Source organism: Humulus lupulus, chromosome 9 (assembly GCF_963169125.1).
Source record: "Humulus lupulus chromosome 9, drHumLupu1.1, whole genome shotgun sequence".
In the NCBI taxonomy this organism is placed as follows: Eukaryota; Viridiplantae; Streptophyta; class Magnoliopsida; order Rosales; family Cannabaceae; genus Humulus; species Humulus lupulus.
Window position 1 is genome coordinate 93,486,657 of NC_084801.1, and position 21,714 is coordinate 93,508,370.

Consider the following 21,714-nt stretch of genomic DNA (forward strand, 5'->3'; position numbering starts at 1 on the left):
AGTGACTACTAGGACTAAATCTATGATTATCGAAACTGTGGGTCTAGCTCATAAAATAAGAGTTTTTGTTTTCTTATTTTGATCAAATAGTAGGTTGTTAATAATGGTGTCCATTATTAAATGAGTTTACAACTCTATTTAACTAGTGGTATTTTTTTATTCTCGCCAACCGGGACAAGGATATCATAGATTAGTTAAAAACCTAAAGAAATAAAGATATGATTGTTTTTGGTATTTTTTTGTCATATCTTACATATTTTTGGTATATGTTGTGCTATTTCTTGAAATTTGTGTGAATAGAAGTTTTATTGAGAAAATGTGATTGATTTCTATTTTATTGGTAATTTGTAGTTTTAAGTTAAGTAGTGTCTGTATCTACTCCCATCCTTTCTCAACTTTGGATGGAGAAACTCACCGGAGAAAACTTCCATAATTGGAAGCAGAATATCAACATAGAGTTGATAGGTGACAACTTCGAGTTCGTCATGATTGAGGAATCCCCAGAACGAGCACCCTGTCCGCACGTTAGTGATGGCACCGTCAATGCTTGTGATGGTACCATAAATGCTTGGACAGCACCCTCTCTGCACGTTCGTGATGGCACCGTAAATTCTCGGATGGCACCATGTCTGCACGTTCGTGCTCAACTAACCTATGGTCTTTCATAGCTCATGAATGAGCTTCAGATTATCGAACCTGTCATGGGTGGACCTAGTAAAGGAGGTGAAAATACGACTACTGATGTTGCTGCTGATCCAGCTAAGGTTGAAGCTCATCTAGCTTCATCTTCGAAAGCTAGAAACAAGAGGAAAGGTGGACAAAAGAACAACCCCAAGCCTGCAAAGGCAGCAAAGACGAGTGCACAACCACGTGCACAGACGCCCAAGGGGAAGAACATGAAAAACAAGTAAGGTAAAAATAAATGTTTTCACTACAAAGAGAAAGGGCATTAGAGACGAGATTTCCCCAAGTTTCTAGCAGCGAAAAACAAAGGTAATGATTATAGTTCATTTATCTTAGAAACATGTGTTTTAGAGAATGATAAATCCGTTTGGATTATTTATTCTGGATCTACCAACCATATTTGTAACTCTTTACAGCTTCTTGAATCGTGGGAGGAAGTGAACGACGGCGGCTTAAAGCTTAGAATAGGGAATGGAGCGTTCGTTGCGGTCCAAGCTAGAGGAAGAGGTCGTCTGAAGTTCAGAAATAAATTTTTAATTTTAAAAGATGTATTTTTTCTTTCGGATTTTAGTAGAAATTTAATTTCAGTTTCCATGTTGCAATTAGAACGATTTTTTATGACTTTCACAAGTTTTAATATATCTATTTCTTTCAATGGATCACAATTGTGTATTGCATATTTGGAAAACGGGCTTTATATTCTGTGACCTAACGAACCCCTCACTCTTAATAATGATTTATTCAAAGTAGCTAAACCTAGGACCAATAAACGTCAAAAGACCGATAACAATAATGTGACGTATTTATGGCACTTAAGACTAGGTCACATTGGCTATGATAGGATTCAAAGACTCACAAAGGAGGGACCTTTGAGGGAACTCACCTTAGATGAATTACCTATCCGTGAATCTTGTCTAGAAGGCAAACTGACCAAACGTCCATTCTCTGCAAAGGGTGATAGGGCAAAATAACCACTTGGTTTTGTGCATTCAGATGTTTGTGGACCTTTGAATGTACAAGCCAAGGGTGGTTTTGAGTATTTCATCACTTTCATTGACGATTACTCTAGATACTCATGTCTTTACCTAATGCATAGGAAATCAGAAACATTTTCAAAGTTTCAGGAATTCCTAGCAATGGCTCAAAACCAATTAGGTAAAACGTTAAAGATCTTTCGATCTGATAGGGGTGGAGAATATTTGGATATGCAGTTCCAAGATCGTTTAACTGAACTTGGGATTTTATCACAACTTACTGCCCCAGGTACTCCGCAACAAAATGGTGTAGCGGAACGCCGGAACAAAACTTTATTGGAAATGGTTAGAGGCATGCTTAGTTACTCAACTCTACCAACTTTGTTCTGGGGACATGCAATTGAAACTGCGAATGACATTCTCAATGTCGTGTCATCAAAATAAATCCCTAAAACACCTTTAGAACGCTGGAATGGTCGTGAACCTAGTTTACGCCATTATAGAATCTGGGGGTGTCCCGCTCACGTCGTGAGGAAAAATGAGGGAAAGCTAGAACCGCGAACTGAAGTTTGCATGTTTGTTGGCTATTCTAAAGGTACTCGGGGTGGACTTTTCTATAGTCATTCAGAAAAGAAAGTGTTTACTTCTACAAATGCTACTTTTCTGGAAAATGACAATGTCCAGAACTTTAAACCTCGCAGCAAAGTAGTTTTAGAGGAGATGGTTAAAGAATTGACTTCCATCGTCATCAAAACGAGTTGATGATGAAATTCCCACTCTTCACATCCAACTGACGCAAGTCGGTTTAAATGAAGAAAGTACCACTGTTCCTGAGCAAACAATCACGGAGCCTCGTCGTAGTGGGAGGGTTTCTAAGAACCCAGTTCATTATGGTTTGGATGGTGAAACCAATATGGTTGTTGGTGGCACTAGTGATGATGATCCTTTTTCTTTCAAACAAGCAATGGCTAGCCCTAAAAAGGATTTATGGCTTGAAGCCATGAAAGAGGAAATGGAGTCCATGTACTCAAATTCCATCTGGGATCTTGTGGAAGCACCTAGTGACTATAGGGCCATTGGCTGCAAGTGGATCTACAAGAAGAAACGAGGTGTCGATGGAAATATCGAGCTCGATTAGTGGCAAAGGGTTATACCCAAAGACAAGGCGTGGACTATGAGGAAACTTTCATTCCAGTAGCCATGCTCAAATCCATTCGCATCCTCCTATCCATTGCAGCCTATCTCGACTATGAGATCTGGCAAACGGACGTCAAGATAGCTTTTCTTAATGGAAAGCTTGACGAAGTCATTTATATGGATCAAGCAGAAGGATTTAAAGTAGCTGGACAAGAAGGAAAAGTTTGCAAGTTGAATAGGTCCATCTATGGACTTAAGCAAGCTTCTCGTTCCTGGAATCTTAGGTTTGATGAAATAATCAAGACCTATGGCCTTGAACAAAATATTGATGAGCCCTGTGTTTACCAATTGAAGGCAAATCAAATAGTGGTATTCCTGGTTCTTTATGTAGATGATATCTTACTCATTGGAAACAATGTTAAGAAATTATCAGATGTGAAGAATTAGCTGAGCACTCAATTCCAGATGAAGGATTTGGGTGAAGCAAATTATGTTCTAGGTATCAAGATCATTAGCGATAGAAAGAACAGACTCTTAGCTCTATCTCAAGCAGCTTACATAGATAAAGTGCTTGAACGTTTCTCAATGACAAATTCGAAGAAAGGGCGTCTACCATCTCGCCATGGAATTCATCTTTCAAAGAAGCAGTCTGGCCAGACTCCTGAAGAGGAAGATGCAATGAGAAAAGTTCCTTACGCATCTACAGTTGGAAGTCTGATGTATATCATGTTGTGTACTAGACCAGATATCTGCCATGCAGTGGGAGTAGTGAGCAGGTATCAGTCAAACCCAGGACCAGAACATTGGATAGCAGTTAAGCATATCCTAAAGTATTTGAGATGGACTAAGGATTATATGTTAGTCTACAAGGGTGGTGTTCTGAACCCTGTAGGCTACACCGATTCATATTTTCAGACTGATGTCGATGACAGGAAGTCTACTTCTGGAATGGTGTTTACTCTTGGGGGTGGAGCTATGATATGGAGAAGCGTAAAGCAGTATGCAATCTCAGATTCCACCATGGAGGCTGAGTACATAGTCGCGTCAGAAGCAGCTAAGGAAATAGTTTGGCTAAAGAAGTTCTATTCGGATCTTGGTGTTATTCCAGAAATGGATAAACCGCTTGTGTTGTTTTGTGACAATACAGGAGCGATAGCCAACTCGAAAGAACCTCGAAGTCACAAGAGGAGTAAGCATATAGAAAGGAAGTATGACATTATTCGAGAATATGTTGCCTGGGGAGATGTGAAGGTTATGAAGATTGCAACTGAAGACAATATTGCGGATCCGTTTACAAAGACACTACCAGAAGCTACATTTGATATGCATATCAAGGAGATGGGATTAGTAGAATTAAGGCATTAGTTTCAATTAGTGCCAGTGGGAGTTTGTTGGGGTTTTATGCCCTAATTAAAACTCAAATTCGTTGTAATCTCATTTTATTATCAATAAAAGAATAGAAATAATTTTTTGACTTTGTCAATCACTTTGCTCACATGTTTTATTTTCATGATTATTTGTTTAATATAAACTTCTACTAAATCTCAAGCATATAGCTGATCTTATTTATAGTGACATCATCACAGTGGAATATAAATATGATTATATGTTCAAAATAAGTTAGTCCTAAGATTAGTCAGTGCACAGGATTTACACTGACTTGCCAATCTACGATATGATCTACTTACACATTACAGTATTATGTTCTTTCCAGAACATTAGCAAAGTAGATAAGATCGGATGTATTTGTTACATAGGACTGGACCGATATTGACAGTTGATAAGATAAGTAAACATACCATTATTATCTATTCTAGTCATATCATATAGTTGACCATAGGTCAATTCAATCTCAATTCTTAGTGGTTAGTATTCTAACTGATTGTATTATTTGAGTTCTTTGACTTGTTCGTTACCAGCTTACCCTACGGTCTAGCCCGTACTTACATCTTGGGAACTCGGTAGTATAATTAAGTGGGAGTGTTAATCATAGATATGAACATCTATAGCTTCTGATAAAGAAGTGAAACGATGGTTTCCTTTTAGTTTGGTTCAAGGTGTTAAATGATAGAGATCCCATTTCAGTAATTAAATTAGTTTACTGAAATATCATTTACAAGGAACTAAGTGTTTTCAGGATAAAATACAATGAGGGGTAAAACGATATTTTAGTCCTATCTCATTGTAGACCGTCTATAGAGGATTGAGTGATAATTATGGTTGTAACAATGGATAATTAATAGCGTATCTATATTTGTTATAGAGCGTTCTATGAATTCAAGAGTGCAATTCTGAGTCTATAGTGGAGTCACGAGGAATTAATAAGTTAGTAAATTTATTTGTTAGATTTATTATAACTTATTGGAGCTTGATTTCATAGGCCCATGGTCCCCATTGTAACTTGGATAAAATCATCTAGATAGTCTCAATTAATTGATTTAATCATCAATTAGAATTATCAAAGTTGACCAAGTCAATTTTGGATAGTTTCACAGAGTTGTGTAATTTTGAGAAGAAAAGAGAAATTATGGCAGATATATTAATTAAGATAAATTAGTATCTAAATTAATAAATAAATTTAAATCAAGGTTCAAATTATAAATAAATAATTTGATAAAGGCTTTAAATAATTATTTAATTAATTAAATCAATAGAAAATAATACATGCCTTGATTTTAAGTCCAATGGGCTTATAATCAAATGGGAAATTTCGCGGGCCTATAGCAATTTTGACCTAGGGCTTCAAAATGGCTATTATTTTATTGTTTTTTCATTAAATTAAATGGCCTAATTGAGTCTATAAAAGGAGTGCTTAGAGGGAAGTCAAAATATAAATCACAAGTCAGATTTTCTGATAGTTTTAGATTCTCTCTAAACACAAGTCCTTTTCTAAGCCTCTTTGTTATTTTCTCTTCTTCTCTCTATATCAATCTCATGTGTTGAGAATTGCCCACACTAGTCTAGGTGGTTCTAAGGATACATTGAAAGATTGTGAAGAAAATAGAAGATTGATTCAGTTTCTTGATAATACTCTGCGACAGAGAGGATACAAGAGTTAGAGAAATTGAAGGAATGACTCTTTACTTCCGCTGCGTATACTGTAAGTATTATATTATTTGTTTCTCTTTGAATTCAATTTTAGAAACATGTTTTAGGCTATCTCGTATTAATTTGTTTATCAGGACTAGCTTCTCGCCATGGGGTGCTTCGATTTTTCTTGTGAAAAAAAGGATTGGACTCTGAGAATGTGTATAGACTACAGGGAGTTAAATAAGTTGACCATCAAGAATAAATACCCCTTACCAATGATTGATGACCTGTGTGATCGGCTGTAGGGAAAGATGGTGTTCTCGAAGATTGATCTTCGATCTGGTTACCACCAACTGAGAATCAAGGATGAGGATATACAGAAGATGACCTTTCGAATGAGGTATGGGCATTATGATTTCTTGGTCATGTTGTTTGGTCTAACTAATGCCCCAGCAAAATTCATGGAATTGATGAACAGGGTGTTCAAGGAATTCTTGGATCAGTTTGTGATTTACTTCATCGACGACATCTTGGTTTACTCCATTTCAGAGGCAGAGCATGAGCATCATCTTCGACAAGTATTGTAGAGATTGAGAGAGCATCGATTATATGCCAATTTTAAGAAGTGCAAGTTCTGGTTACCAGAAGTGACATTCCTTGGACACATTGTTGGCAAAAATAGGATTAAGGTGGATCTAACTAAGGTAGAGGCAGTGAGAGATTGGCCGAGGCCAAGGAACTCCTCAGAGGTTAGGAGCTTCCTTGGATTACCAGTATATTACAGACAGTTTGTGGAAGAGTTCTCAAAGATTGCTGTACCGAAGACATAATTGACACGGAAGAATTTGAAGTTCGTCTGCTCAAACAATTGTGAGAAAAGCTTCCAGGAATTGAAGCGACGATTGATTACTACCCCAGTGATGAGTCTTCCTTCGCAGGGAGGGAAGTTTGTGGTATATTGTGGCGCATCGAGGTTGGGTTTGGGATGCGTGTTGATGCATAATGAGAAGGTTATTGTTTATGCGTCACGGCAGCTGAAGAAGTATGAGCAACGGTAGCCTACCCATGACCTAGAGTTAGCAGCGGTGGTATTCGCACTGAAAGTTTGGTGACATTATCTGTATGGAGAGAAGTACGGGATATACACCGATCATAAGAGTTTGAAGTACTTCTTCAACCAGAAGGATTTGAACATGAGGCAGAGGCATTGGATAGAGTTGGTAAAAGACTATGATTGTGATATCCTTTACCACCAAGGAAAGCCCAATGTGGTGGCAGATGTGCTGAGTCGGAGAGGCCCAGGATAGTTGTTTAGCCCTACACAGATATCAAGGGAGTTAGTGGAGGAGATGGCTAGAGCGAGGATAGAGTTGGTTGTGGGACGGTTGGCCAATATCACTTTACTGTCAACCCTTCTGGATAGGATTAGAGAGGGTCAGATGGATGTTGTATAGTTTCAGGAGTGTTATCCAAAGAATTCGCATTGATGACGTGGCAAGTAATCCCTGGACACGTGGCTGACGCCTGGAAGAGCTCTGCTAGTGTATCGACCAGAAGACGTATTAGAAGCAGTAAGCTGCCCAGTCTCACCTGTGACCAGTCTGGTCGATAGTTCCGCAGGAAACGTAATATTACTATAAAGATCTTTGTAAATCCCAAATTTAACTCACACAATCTCCTGAGTATCCGATTATTCAGGAGAGAATATCTGTAACAATCTTGTGTAATCCCCCTTGAGCCTATAAATAGAGGAAGATAGCTCAAGGAAGGGACTTTTGGCTTTTGAATTATTTGAGACTAGGATAATTCTCCTTGGAATATTGTATTGTTCTTCAGAGGTTAGTGAAACTCATTGAACCCTTGTTCTTTGATCACTCCTTTGATTCTTATATCAATAATAGTCTAAGTGGACGTAGGTCATTACCAGATCCTGGGGCCGAACCACTATAAAATATCGTGTTCTTATTACTTTTTGTCATTCGATTCTTGTCAACACATTCATTCACATCAAGCATATTCTGACTCCGTGTCAGTTGACCAAAACCTTCGATGGAGTTTGTACGAAGATGCGATAAATGTCAAAAATTTTCCAATATTCCACGAGCAGCTCCAAACGAGTTGAAACAAATGCAAAGTCCGTGGCCTTCTGCTGTTTGGGGAATAGATTTGATTGAATCCCTACCTATGGGGAAAGGAGGAGTAAAGTACGCAGTCATGGCAGTCGATTACTTCACTAAATGGGCCGAAGCTGAACCACTCGCCACCATAACGACCAAGAAAGTTCTTGACTTTGTCATCAAGAACATTGTTTGCCACTATGGTTTACCCCGAAAGATAGTTTCAGACAACGGAACCCAATTTGACAGTGACTTATTCACCGACTTTTGCGAAAGGCATGGAATTATTAAAAGCTTTTCTTCAGTTGCGCATCCCCAAGCAAACGGGCAGGTCGAAGCCGTGAATAAAACTCTTAAAGATACCCTGAAGAAGAGACTTGAAGATGCTAAAGGAGCATGGCCGGAGCAGCTGCCTGAAGTCCTCTGGTCGTATAGAACATCTCACCGAACAGTGACCGGATATGAGGCCATGTTACCTGTCGAGTTAGATCACCCCTCACATCGACGCCTAACATACGACCAGGACCAGAACAGCCAACTAATGATGGAGTCCCTAGACTCAATTGACGAGATACGGGAGAAGGCCCAACTTCGAGTTGCTGCTTACCAGCAAAAAGTCGCCCTGTACTTTAACTCCAAAGTTAAAGAAAGAAAATTCAACATCGGTGACTTGGTGCTACGACGAGTTTTCTTAAATACCCGTAACCCCACTGCTGGAGTACTCGGACCTAATTGGGAAGGACCTTACCAGATCGAAGAAGTCCTTCATCCGGGCACCTACAAACTTGCACGCCTAAACGGAGATCTCGTTCCACGTTATTGGAATGGAGTACACCTGCGCAAGTATTATCAGTGAACAGTCCTTTTTAAAGGACTGGCTTGTATGAAATTTTACTTTTTACAAGTTTTGCAAAGAGGGTTAGCCACGTTGTATGGCTAATCGCTCGTATGTGTAAGATTCTATTTTAGAATCACTCGTAAAGACATGTTTAGTCCATTTTTAATAGGAGATTATAAGGGACTGTGCGCAGCCAGTCATTCTTGCCAACCATTGTAAACTTATATTTACAAGTATTTGTTCATTACGTGTGTTGTTTTGCTGTATTACAATTATTACTTTTTCACCCGAGTAGAAATGTTCGAACAGGTCATGGTCAGGGCAAGTGACCAAGGACCTAAAGCACCTCGATCACTTGGGGGGCATATAAGGCACATCGATAGCAAAGCGTACCATGAGGTATGTAAACACATGAACAAAATCAGTGAAAGCATGCTAAGGTACTTAGAGTATTTTTCAAAATTTATATTTTGTTAAATCAAGCCAAAGTACTATGCTAAGTTCGGTCATACGGACAAATGTTATAATAAATGAAAATATTATAGCATCATGATGCAATCTTTTACACCGCAAGCATCACTGCTTGGATGTAACTGTTCAAATAAAAGTTTTCCTGCCCATGCAGCAAATTCAAAAAAGGTATTGTCTTTACATCACGACCCGTGGGTCGTGTAATCAAAAGAAAGAAAATAATAAAAAAGCTCAAGAGGCATTGAGAGCAGGAGGGTCTTTATTAGCATTCTGATTGGTCGCGTCCTCAACGACTCCTTCTTCCTCTGCACCAGCAATGCTTGGGGAACCAGGGATCCTTGCTCTGGCCTCCTCTTCAGCCAATTGAGCAGTGCAGCGAGCCAGCTCAGCAGTCCTAACATCTTCTGAAAGATAGCTGAAGTCGGCGCCCTGATTGTGTTTCCAGAAGTTGTAAAAACACCGGAGCATCGTCTTCTTATACCTTTTCAGATTCATGGAGTTGTCAAGCTTCGGCTGCTCCACTTGACTCTCAAGAGTGGCGATGGCCTCATCCTTGGACTTAAGCTCCTCGCCCAGTCTCTTAACTTCGCGATACTGGACTCGGCTGGCCTCCTGATACTCCTCCCTCTGCTTTATTATAGCTGCCTTCGAAGCTTCAGCCTCCAATAGCTTCATCACCACGGCATCCCTCTGCTGAACGATTGCCTCCAACTCCTTTGCGTGCCTGGCCTCTGCAGCCGAAAGTTCTTCGGCTGCTTTCACCTGGTACCTCTCGATAGCCTTTGCCCGAGCCTGTTCGATGGTGGCTTGGGTGCGGGTACGAGCAGTAGTTACAGATAGTAAAGCCTGAGGATAGAAGATAAAGTTAGAACCTGTTGCAAAGTATAAAAAAGTCTAAGGACAAAGAGATAAGAGACACTTACGCTGGCTATTTCATTCAGGGTCCTGTTTAGAATTTGGTCGACCCCCATACTCTCTGCCTCAACCATTGCATTTTTGATGCGGTCGTTCTTCACAATGTGCGCAAGGCGGTCTTTTGCTGCTCGTAAGGAATGGCTCGAGAGTTTGGCCCCAAGAGTTTCTTCCCACTTGTTTTGTTCCCTGGTGGGTGCAGCTAGAGGGTTTGGCGGGGCAAGAGGAGTCTGCTTCTCAGGAGGTGCCGGAGGATGAGCAGAAGTTTGCCCAGTTGGTACGTCCTTGGGAGGGTCTTCTGTTCGACTCTTTTTGGCAGGTCCCTGGCTTGTTTCACCGTTGTGTCTCCTTGATGACTTTCGCTGGAGCTGAGGAACCTCCTCTTCCTCCTCAGCCTGGTATAAGTCGAAGACGTTGGGAGTGGCCATATCTGCACACAAGTAAAAACGTGCAAAGGGTAAAGATAAAGGCAGATGAAGACTCTTTATCAAACAGAAAAGAAGGTCACAAAGTTAATACCCGAGCTACAACTACTGGTCGCTATACTATTGACTCTATTAGTCATACACTCATTATCTGGCATGAAGAAGTCTGGCCCTAGATTTGGAGTATATGTAAAGTTGCCCTCCCCGTCAAACAAGTGACAGGGTATTGGCAAGCTATTTAAAAGCAAAATAACTTTACCGTTCTCATCAGAGGATTCCCCCAAGTCCACAACCGGCTCTTTGGCCTTTTGTTTCCCCTTGCCTTAGGGAGCAGAAGGCCTTTCTGTGGAAGGATTGCCCGTGGGCTCCCTGATTGTAACCCCCATTGGCCTCCTTCGAGGAGGGGATGCAGGGGATTGCTGCTCGGGAACCCCCTCGGCAGTGGCATCGGCTACCAAGGGTCCTCTTGTTTCGTGGCGAGGAGCCAGGAGGCCAGACAGCCTTAGGTTTTCATCAGTAACCAGGGACTTGACGCTTTTTTCTGTGTCTGTCATCCTGGCCAATGCATTGGACCTCAACACCATGTCTGGTGTTGGGGTCGGACGTAACCATGGGCCTGAAAGACAAAGTATAGTTTCAGAAGAATGAATGGAGACTCTTTTATTAAAAGTATCGACCAGTAAAAGATAGCACTTACCTCCTCGAGCGAAGGCCAGGTTGTTGCTGGTTATGTCGGGAGTAAGGAAGTACTCCTTACTGTACTGCCCCACATTGGATATGTGCGTAGTGTCACTCAGGAACGTCCGGTTTGTCTCCTAGTGAGAAAGATGGAAGAAACCCGTTCCATATTGTTGCGGGTTGGATTTAAGGTCAAAAAGATAATTGACCTCGTGGGGGATAGGTTCTGGCCATTTTTTAAGTTTGTACAAGATATAGAGTGCGGCCAGCATTCTATATCCGTTAGGAGTAATTTGGAAGGGGGCGACATCGAAATAATTAGCCACCCCCTGATAAAAAGGATGTAGAGAGAGGAAAGCCCCCACCTCTATGTGATACCGAGACCAGGCGCTGTATATACCTCCGGGGAGGTTAGCCTTTTGGTCAGCGGTAGGAATTTTAATGGTAACCCCTGTGAGAGGATACTTCCTGAAATAGTTAGCAACCATCCGAGGGGTCACTAGGCTGGTCGGGGAGATATACCACTCGACATCAGGTAGATTCTGATGGCGAGGGCGTGCTCTAATTTGGATGTTAGGGTCAGTAACAGGATTGTCTCGACCGCTGGTCGAGGGAACCCTAGCCTGCGAATCAGGCTGGGCAGGAAGGTTTGGACTATCGTCGGAGTCAGGTCTTCTCTTGCCTAAAGATTTGGAACGAGCCATTTGAGGAGGAGAAGAACAAGGTATGGAAGAGGATCGTGAGAAGGGAATCTCGTGAATTCGGTCGGCCGGTTGTTCTTCGCCTTCGAGCAGCTGGGCGAGAAGGTCGTCGTCGATGGGTCGTTCACCTCCCCACAAATCTGGCATCAAGGTCTACAAACAGAAGAAGGGGGAGGTGAGGATAGAGAATTTTTAAAGGCTTTTTAGAATAGCGCTGGTCGAGTATAAAAGTCAAGCTTTTATACAATAGCATTCTAACAAAAAGCTAAATCTTTCCACACGAACAGTTTGAGAAACGGATCAAAGGGTGAAAGTAAAAAGTTTTTCAAAAAAGCTTTTTCAACTCCCCTTAGGGCGGGAAAAACCTATTTTCCAACTAGCCTAAAGATCGAATTTTTACTTCGATTTTTTCGACCTAAAAGTATGATCCCGACTATTAAACCAACTCGTAACCTTTTTCGCCTACAAGACATTCTACTCACAAGCATCTCAAACCAGAAGCAGATGAACTCAAACAGGCAACATACAGAAGCATGCATCATAAAAATTTGAAGCATAAGGATTCGAAAACTTACCTAAAAGATGGTCATGGAGATTGGAAAAGATTCTTCGGAAATCAAGGAACTCTCAGACTGAGTCTTGAAAATGCAGAAGGACGGTCTCCGGAGAAGATTAAAGCTCTGCTTTTTAGGGTTTCTTGAGAAGGCAATGGCGTGCGTAAAAAGAAAAAGGGAAGTTTGGAGATGTTATATAAGTTTGTCTGTGGCATAAAAAAGGTGTAATCATCAGTTTCCCTTTTTCAAAGTATGGGGAAGCGAAATAGCCGTCGAATTATTACTGGGGAACCAAAAAGTCATGATTAGACAGGAGTAGGTTGCTTTTTCCAAGAACACACGAAGGGTTCTGACACGTATGGTGGTGTTACCGAAGAGTCGTTCGCACAAAAGTTTATTTATTGCTCGTAATAAATAAACTTGGGGGGAAAATGTTATCCAAAGAATTGGCATTGATGATGTGGCAAGTAATCCCTGGACACGTGGCTGACACCTGGAAGAGCTCTGCTAGTGTATCGACCAGAAGACGTATTAGAAGCAGTAAGCTGCCCAGTCTCACCTCCAACCAGTCTGGTCGATAGTTCCGCATGAAACGTAATATTACTATAAAGATCTTTGTAAATCCTGAATTTAACTCACACAATCTCCTGAGTATCCGATTATTCAGGAGAGAATATCTGTAACAATCTTGTGTAATCCCCCTTGAGCCTATAAATAGAGGAAGATAGCTCAAGGAAGGGACTTTTGGCTTTTGAATTATTTGAGACTAGGATAATTCTCCTTGGAATATTGTATTGTTTTTCAGAGGTTAGTGAAATTCATTGAACCCTTGTTCTTTGATCACTCCTTTGATTCTTATATCAATAACAGTCTAAGTGGACGTAGGTCATTGCCAGATCCTGGGGCCGAACCACTATAAAATATCGTGTTCTTATTACTTTTTGTCATTTGATTCTTGTCAACACATTCATTCACATCAAGCATATTCTGACTCCGTATCAGTTGACCAAAATCTGGGTCAACAAGGAGGTTAGAGGTAATGTCCTAGCTGGGATAGCTAATGATTATTCTATTTCAGAGATAGGGCTACTACGATATAAGGATCAGATTTGTGTTCCGAAAGATATGGGTATTAGACGAGAGATATTAGATGAGTCCCATACTACACCATACTCACTCCATCCAAGCACCACAAAGATGTATCAGGATCTTCGGACGTTATATTGGTGGCCTGGAATGAAGAAAGATGTAGTGTAGTACGTGGCCAAGTGTTTAACCTGTCAGAAGATGAAGGCTGAGCATCAACGACCATCGGGGTTAGTACAACCTTTTGGTATTCACGAGTGGAAATGGGAAGACATTACTATGGATTTCATGGGAGGTTTACAAAGACCAGTGGGGCTACATGTTGGTGTGGGTGATAGTAGACAGATACACTAAGCCAGGCCACTTTCTGCCAGTGAAGATGACCTATATTGTGGATTAGTATGCAGAGTTGTATGTGAGAGAGATTGTACGTCTCCATGGGGTTCCCAAGTCTATTGTATCAGATCACGATCCCATATTCACCTCCAAGTTTTGGAGTAGTTTGCAGAAGGCTATGGGGACTCAGTTGAAGTTCAATACGGCCATACATCCTCAGACTGATGGACAGTCTAAGAGGACGATTCAGGTATTGGAAGACATGCTCAGAGCGTGTATGATAGACTTTGAAAGGACCTGGAGTAAGTATCTCCCATTGATTGAGTTTTCATACAATAACAGTTATCTATCAACGATTGGAGTAGCTCCATAAGAGATGTTATATGGAAGGAGGTGTAGATCGCCCATTCATTGGGATGAGATGGGTGAGAGAAAGTATTTGGGACCAAAGACGGTTCAGAATACCAATGAGGTTATTGAGAAGATCCGAGCTCGAATGCTCGCTTTGTAGAGAAGACAGAAGAGCTAAGCTGATCCTAAGCATAGGGACGTGGAGTTCCAGGTAGGGGACCACGTATTTTGCGAGTCTCACCACTGTGAGGGGTGAGAAGGTTTGGGAAAAAGGGAAAGCTGAGCCTTAGGTTCATAAGACCATTTGAGATCCTGGAGAGGATTGGGCAGGTGGCTTATAGATTGGCACTGCCACCATCATTATCAGGGGTGCACAACGTATTCCACATTTCTATGCTTCAGAAGTACATCTAAGATACGACTCATGTATTGAAACATGAGGACTTGGAGTTGCAGACAGATTTTTCATATGAAGAGCGACCGGTTCATGTCCTAAACAGGAAAGACAATGTTCTATGGAACAAAACGATTCTAGTCAAAGTGTTGTGGAGGAATAGCAAGGTCGAGGAAGCAACCTTTGGAGCTTGAGTCATCGATGCGGGATTAGTATCCCGAGTTATTGAGGTAAATTTTGAGGAAGAAATTCTGAGTAGGAGGGGATATTGTAACGACCCAAAATCGCTAATAAGGCTTAGGGCCTTGATTAGTGTGCTGGGAGGGCATAATTGGTTTATATGTATGTTTAATTGGTTAAATGCGTGACTATGCGGCATGCATGATTAATATGATTATATGAGTATCTGATATGCATGTTTACGAATATTAGATATGCATGTGGGCCGTTTATAGCTAAGAGGAAAGCCCAAATGTTTTCCCTCCACTTTTTCATACCAGTCCTCCTAATTTATGTCTCCACTGCCCAAGGGCGAGAAGAGACTTGAGGGGCAAATATTGTCCGTATTTTCACCCCCCAACACATGGCATGTAACACCCTACTACCTTAGAGTCGTTACCATGTGATTTATAAATGTGCCATTAGCTCGCTAATCAAGGATTTAGGTTAAACAGTGTTATTAAATTGAAATAAAACTCATTTGACAGCATTAATTGTAAGAGATTTGGGCATTCATTAAAATCATAAAAGTTATACATTTGGGATCCCAAAATACTGTTTAAAAAATGTAGATAAATTCGACCTAAGCAACAAAGCAAATCATTCCAACATATTTTCCCAAAATAACCCTGGCCGTGGCAGCCAGGTAGGCCAAACATGTACACGCTGCTCCACGCTCTCCAACTCATGATTGGTCGACCTTTCCCTTTCCCCTACCTACACCATAGAGCAACTGTTAGCCAAAGCCCGACAAGAAAACTTAACGCAAACCAAATCACATATCAAATCAATAATATACAGCAAAACAGTCAACAGACTAAACACAGAGCGGCCTATGCCAACCCAGGTGAATTACTAGGCCCTTGGTTCGCGGTCTTCACCAAGCTGGTGGATACAGCACCCTTGGAGGCTCTCGCCCTAGCAGCCTGCACTCAGCATGCTTTACGCCAATTCTAGCCCTTGCCGTCTCTGGTCTCCGTTATTCTCGACCCTTTGCTATTCTCGGTCCTCTGCTGTTCTCGGCCTTCGTCGTTCACTCATAAGCACGCAACCATAAGCATAATATTTACAAGTATTCACACATACATTAAACACAAATAATAGGGCCATGCCCTACTCTACGGGCACCGATAGTTTTCTTACCCATGTCTTGTGCTGAAAAGTTAATGTGATCCCGAGCACGATCCCCTAACCCGAGCTTTGACATGAATACCTAGTCATAACACAATAATAAATAGATATCCATCAATCTATAATAAATTTAGAACTTTGGATTAAAATACTAGCCTTCAGGACCTCGAATCCTACTAAACATGGTAGTAGGATCCTTCCTGAGCCTGAACATTTGGGTTCCCGAGCCTAACCCTCAAATAGCCAACAATTACCATTTTAGTTGCGGCCTAGCCCTTAAGGGCCACAACGCGCTAAAGTTAGAGAGCATTAGGCTCTCATAAAAGGGCCATGAGCCACGACTCGAGCCCCAAAACCTAGTAATACCATGCATTTTTCCCCAGCCTAACTTGTAAATTCTCAGCCAACCAATCCCGACACTCAAAATGCATCCTACAATCCATATCCAAGCAGTATAACTAACCTAAATACCCCAAAAAATACTTCACCAACTCAGAAAAACTCAAGGATCACATTCCATAGTTTAACTCCACAAAACCTCAAAACTACAATTGAAAACTCAATAATATCACTAGAAATTCATACCTTAGGTGGTAGTTCAACCTGAACTAACTCTAACCTCCACAAGCTTTAAATTTTCTAAGCTTCAACCTCAAATTCTAAGCCTCACACCAGAATTTTCCAAAATTGCTTAAGTCACCAAGAAAGGGAGAAAGAGTCGAGAGAGAGAAAGAGATATAAGAGCTGGGGGTTTATATTTTTTTTAGTTCAAAAGTGTTGTTGGCTTAAATCTATCCTAGCTGCCTAATGACCAAAATTCCCCCAAGTCTATCCTCAGTACTTTAGTGCCACCAAGGGAAATCCCGTCATTTACCACATCCAGCTAATTCCTCGAGTGTTCGTATAAAGCCCCATTTAATCACTGACGTACTTAAACAAACATTAAATCACTACCCGTTATCTGATAATCCCAAACATGGAATACATTCCCATAATACTCCTAGGTTGACCGAGTTGGGTGCTCGACCTCGTTATGACTATTTAGCTACTCCGCTCCCTAGGACCGTCTTGGATCGCACATCACAATTATGTCACCAAAATCTTGTGGTATCCAGCACAACATACATATTTATTACATTTATGCCCTCAACGGGCTAAAATTACAAATATGCCCCTATTAACCAAATTGGGCCCACATGCATATTTAATTCAACTAAACATGCATTTCTAATTACACAATCATTTGATTCACATATTATCATAATTAAATCAATTATTGCCCTCCCGGCACGCTAATCAAGGCTCTAAGCCTTATTAGCAAATTTGGGACGCTACAACTATCCCCTCCTTACAGAAATTTCATCCTCGAAAGACTTATCTACTGGGAATACATCAGGAAACTCGCATACTTGTCTGGACTCATCCGGTCCAACCGAAACAATCCTTAAAGTATCCACTAGCTTTGCTAGGAATCCTATGCAACCTTCTTGCATTAGGTCTCTAGCCTTTAGTTCAGAAATCATAGGGACTCGCGGCCCACTAATCATCCCCACAAATACAAAGGGTATCTCCCCTTCCGGTTCAAATGTCGCCATCCTATGCTTGCAGTCTATCGTCGCCCTATACTTTGATAACCAATCCATTCCCATAATCAAATCAAAGTCATCCATTGCTAATTTAATCAGGTCCACAGAAAACTCCCTACTATCTATCTCTATTGGTAATGCTCTAACCCATCTTCAAGAGACTACCAGTCCCCCAATTGGCAATAAAGTCCTAATGCCCTAGCATACATATCACAAGGCCTACACAGGCAGTCTATCTCTCAAGCTGATAGAAATGAATGAGTAGCTCCTAAATCAATCAGTGTTGTAAATGAAGAACCGACACTAAAAATATGACGTGTCACGACTGAGGGACTAGCCTCAGCCTCAGTCTAGGTCAAGGTTAATACTCTGGCTGGAGTGAGGCTGTCGCTCTTCTTTGGAACTTATTTTCTATCTTGGGGGCATTCTTCGTCAGATGACTAATACTCCAACAAGTAAAGTACGCTCTAACTCTGAACTCTCCTTGATGTTGTCGCCTGCACTGAGGACACTCTGGGAAACTCCTCCAGTTGTCTCCCTCGCCCTAAGTGCCACTAAAAGAACCCCATGCCCTCCTATTTGAACCAGAAGGAAAAAAATAATCTAGGGACTTTCTCTTCTACTCACTGGAGCCACTACCCCAGCTAGAACCAGTAAAAGGATGCACCGTCCTCCGAACATCGCACCTAGCAGCGCCCTCTTGCCATATCTGATCCACTACCTGAGCATAGGTGGTAGTCCTCGGATCTAACATTATCTTGACATCATGGGCTATCATGACATTCAACCTCCGTACAAGTCGATCCCTCTGTGTCGTATCATTAGGCACCAAGTCCGGCGCGAACTTCGCCAACTGGTAAAACTTCAGTGTATACTCTGTAACCATCATCCGGTTCTGAGTTAGGTTGACAAACTCATCCACATTTGTAGTTCGGATGGCAACAATGTAGTATTTCTCATTTAAGATGTCTCTAAATTCTTCTAAAGTCAATCCTGTCACATCCCTTCTCTGGGACACAACATCCCACCAAATGTGGGCGTCTTCTCTTAACATGTAGCTGGCGTAGGCCACTCTCTCATTCCCTTCAACCCTCATGAAATCCAGGATGGAAGAAATCATGTTCATCCACTACTATGCCCGTAGTGGGTCTGGACCACCCTTGAAGGTGGGAGGATGCTGCTTCCTTAACCTCTCGTACAAGGGTGCCCACTTATTTTCCATCACAGGTTGGGCTGGCACTGGTGCCACAGCCTGTGGAACCTGTAACCCAGTACCTCGAGGAGGGGCCTATTGTCTCAACTCTCGAAGCTTATCTTCTATTCATCGAATTCTAGCTTCCGTTTCAACAAACAATTGTTGTTGATTCTGTGGGCCAGGTGGAGGGTCCTGACCCTGGTTATCATCTGCGGCCCATTGTCGTGGAGTCTGATGGATCGCTGAGGCATAACTACAATATGCCTGCAATCAATGATGTCGTACCTCAAGCATGATAACAACATTCAAAAACCATCTCCCAGTCTAATCAATCCAATACAAACATCAATCAACACATCGTACACAACACAAGCTTATAGCAATCAAGGGGTCGTGCCCTGACATCATGCATAAACACATTCATTATGCTCTATCCATAACATTCAGGCAAACAGGGCAACTTAATCAAGCAATTAAACACATAAATCATTAAATACCAACATATCCTGAGTTGAGCTTGTCACTGGCGATGAGAGTACATGTTCGGTTGTTCTCCAGGATTCATAAACCTTGGCATGCTCTGATACCAACTTTTGATGCCCTACTATCTTAGAGTCATTACCATGTTATTTATAAATGTGCCATTAGCTCGCTAATTGAGGTATTAGGATAAAAAGTGTGATTAAATTGAAATAAAAACTCATTTGACAACATTAATTAGAAGAGATTTGGACATTCAATAAATTCATAAAAGTTATACATTTGGGATCCCAAAATACTGTTTCAAAAATATATTACAACTCAAAAATGTAGATACATTCACCCTAAGTAGGGCGAACATGTACACGTCGCTCAACGCTCTCCAACTCATGATTGGTTGACCTTTCCCTTCCCCCCACCTACACCATAGAGCACCCATGTGCCGAAGCCCAGCAAGAAAACTCAACGCATAATAAATCATATATCAATCCAATAATAAACAGCAAAACAGTCAACAAAATAAACACATAGCAGCCTATACTGACCCAGGTGCATTACCAGACCCTGGGTTCGCAATCTTCACCAAGGGGGTGGATACAGAACCCTTGGAAGGTCTCAACCTAGCAGCCTACACTCAGCGTGCTTAACGCCAATTTCGGCCCTTGCCCTCTCTGGCCTTGGCCGTTCTTGGCCCTTTTCCATTCTTTGCCCTTTGCCATTCTCGACCTTTGTCGTTCATTCATAAGCATGAACAACATGGCATAGTATTTACAAGTATTCACACATACATTAAACACAAACATAGGGGCCATGCCTTGATACACAAATAATAAGGCTATGCCCTGCTCTACGGGCACCAACAGTTTTCTTACCTGTGTCTCGAGTTGACAAGTTAATGCGATCCCGAGCACGATCCCCTAACCCAAGCTTTGACTTGAAAACCTAGGCACAACGCCATAATAAATAAATATTCATCAATCTCTAATCAATTTAGAACTTAAGATTAAAGTACTAGCCTCCAAGACCTTGAATCCTACTAAATCAGGTAGTAGGATCCTTCTCGACCCTTAACATTTGGGTTCCCGAGTCTAAAACCCTCAAATAGCCAACAATTCCCATTTGAGTTGCAGCCCAGCCCTTAAGGGTCGCGGCGCGCTCAAGTCAGAGAGAATTGGGCTCTCATTAAAGGGCCACAAGACGTGGCACGTCAGAGGCGCACTGCGGTGCCTGGGAAAAAATCTGAGTCTTCTAGGCCTCAAAGTTCAAGCGGGTCGCGGGGCCTGATGCACAGGGCCGCGGCTCAAGCCCTAAAACCCAGAAATTCCATGCATTTTTCTTCGTTTTTTCGTAACCTAACATGCAAATTCTCAGCCAACCAATCCCTTCACTCGAAATTCAACCTACAGTTCGTATCCAAGCAGCATAACGAACCTAAATACCCCAATACTACAAATTTTCCCTCAACAGACTAAAATTACAAATGTGCCCCTATTAGCCAAATTGGGCCCACATGCATACTTAATTCACCTAAACATGCATTTCTAATTATATAATCATTTGATTCACATATTAACATAATTAAATAAATTATTTCCCTCTCTGAACGCTAATCAAGGCACTAAGCCTTATTAGAAAATTTGGGACGGTACATGGCAACTCAAAGTAACTGGCTTAAACGCTCATAGACATCTTCAGGGTATGTTACCCCCCGAGGTCTCTCCTTGGGGCTAGGATCCTTCCAAATGAGGTCATCTGTCTTTGCCAGTTGGTAGGCCATGGATGCCTTAAAGGTAGATTACTCTCCAAGGTTTACCCTCGCAGCTAGAGTTTTTCGAGGAGAAGCAACTATCACAATAGCTCTCCTCCCTCGTTCGAGCCCGAGGTCTGAGGTTCTGGTCCTCAGAACTAAGATAGGCACCATGTGTCAGCCAATGCAGGTTCGCAGAACCAAAGGATCATCTGACAACCTTTTTGGCATTCTGTCCACAGTGTTGTCGAGTGTACGACTCGACAATTTGCACTCCCACTACGCCATCTGACATGGAGATACATACATCACACCCTGACATTATTTTGGGCATGTTCCCCGTAGTGTAGGTACATTTCTGTAATGGGCCCCGTGGATCTCGCCTGGGTCATGGCCCCTATTCAATGCAGACCAATGCATTCAATTGGCATTAATACCCCAATAACGGGAAGAATGTGTATTAATTACAGATGATTAGTATTAATGACCCCAGCCTCTAAAAATGGGGCTGGGAGTCTCATTTTAAAGGGTGGGGTTTTCTAGAGAGAAAAACACCTTGTACTCAGAGTAAACTAAACCCTACCTTAAATACACCACTGGAGCTTGCCTCAGCAAGCTTCCAATCCTCTTAATTCCAGAGACTCATGGACTAGGCTCTTTTATTTCTT